Here is a 1,873-nt window from a genome sequence, read left to right on the forward strand (position 1 = left end):
GAACAAAACACGTCTACTCCATTACAGCGCACTAGCGCCCCCCCTCGCCATTTGATATCTTTGAGATAAGACACAGATCAGTGATGCTATACCCACCAAATATCTTATCTATGGAGGCATTGGAGGGAAGTGTGTAGTTAAAGACAGAGAACTGCCTTTTGAGCCTTTGAGGAATGTCATTGCGCCCTCCTCCTGGATGAATCATAGCAGCCAAGAACTGAATGTCAACAATATTGGTGAACTCTCCTGGCTTCTCTTGGTTGAAGAAGCCATTCTGCTCCATCAGCTGTCTGACGATCTCATTAGTCACCTAGCATAAAAAGCGAAAAGCATATAATTAGGATGAAAAAAACTTTATTACCAGGCAAATGAAAATAATCGATGGGGGGAAATAAAGTATTTTTCAGGGCTGATCTCTAACCTGATCTCCCCATTCGTTGATGACAGGCATGTTAATATCATCTATAAAAATTGACATTTTCTTCCCAGCAGGAGGGCCATAGGTCGTCCCCATCCTCTTATCCATATAGCTCTACACGGTTCTCTAAAGAAATAAGACAAGTTTAACAGTGCATGCTACTAAAGACAAAGTCAGTGGTTATTCCTTGTAACAATTTTCAAAACAAAAAAAATCTGACAAATAGAAAATGCAGAGGTATATTTCCATAAAAGTATTGAAGACACATTTTTCTTTACCTGGAACATGAGAGATGTAGTTGCAGAGGAGAAGTTAAAGCTTTTGCTAATGTGGCTTTCAGGGTCATATTTTGACATGTAGCCTTTGATCATGACAGTCTTGGCTGTTCCTTGCTCTCCAATCAGCAAAACAGCCTTGGAAGATATTTGGTTCAGAATTAGTTTCAAGTATATTCTTCAGTGAGATAAAGCAAGACAACAAACATGGACAACATCCATTTACTGTTGAGAGGCCTTTACCACTGCCTGTCTTGGTGCCACACCTCCAGCCTAATGCCCATGTTTGGGAGAATATACCTCTTTGAACAGATTGTTTTCAGTAATGAACTTATTCATGTCTGAGCAGTTTTAAGGTCTACAAATGCACAGGAATTAGAAGAGGTTATCAGCCAATTACTTGATAGGATCTTTTGGAATTAATTAATTTAGTATGTTAACACATATATATTTTTATGCATCCAATTTAGTGGATAAATGTTAAGATGTTTGTGCCTATTTGTGTAAACATATTGATCACATATAACAGTTCTTAGTGGCTTACAATGATTTGCTGCACTGTGGTTTTGTCTGAAATGTTAAAAAAGAAATGTTAAAGTATTTTATTATGAATGTCATTTGTCAGGGATTTGATTTGAAAAGATTTATATTTGGTTAAAATATGAGAGCAGTTTTTACTTTTTTCTTTGTTACAAAATGCTTAAATTATACCTCCATTCAAACAGCCCTTACAAAGGATTGATTATGCAAATGTGCCCAAATCTTACAATTAGTTTGTAATATTTCGGCATGTTAGTGATAAATATGGCATCACATTTATTTCAAAACGCCTGTGAGTAACATTAAACATACTCGCATGTATGTTGAACTACTTCTGTATATGGTTTACCTACCTCCGGACAACAAAATCCCACATTTCTCAAAGGTGAAGGGATCTGTGTGGTCATTAATGATGTCTGACCCTAAAACTCCCTGACCCCTGCTTCTGAAGACATGTTAAACATGGATGTAGCGGTAAAAACGCTGGGTTTGCTTAAGGGAAAATGTATTGAACAGGTTTCTCAAGCATCTGGTTTGAGAAACCTGTTCAAAGAATTACTTTTACTTATGATTTAAGTATCACACACATATCATGAATTTCTTTGGCAGAATTCAAATGAGCGATTTTAATCTAGATTAA

The 1,873-nt window shown here is 36.5% G+C and overlaps 1 pseudogene; it reads right to left on the bottom strand.

Annotated features, from left to right (window-relative positions):
* Positions 1 to 1,873, bottom strand: part of LOC107084394 — an 86,872-nt pseudogene that overhangs the window by 68,835 nt on the left and 16,164 nt on the right.

This window comes from Cyprinodon variegatus, unplaced genomic scaffold (genome assembly GCF_000732505.1).
Source record: "Cyprinodon variegatus isolate N-32 unplaced genomic scaffold, C_variegatus-1.0 Scaffold99, whole genome shotgun sequence".
Taxonomy (NCBI): domain Eukaryota; kingdom Metazoa; phylum Chordata; class Actinopteri; order Cyprinodontiformes; family Cyprinodontidae; genus Cyprinodon; species Cyprinodon variegatus.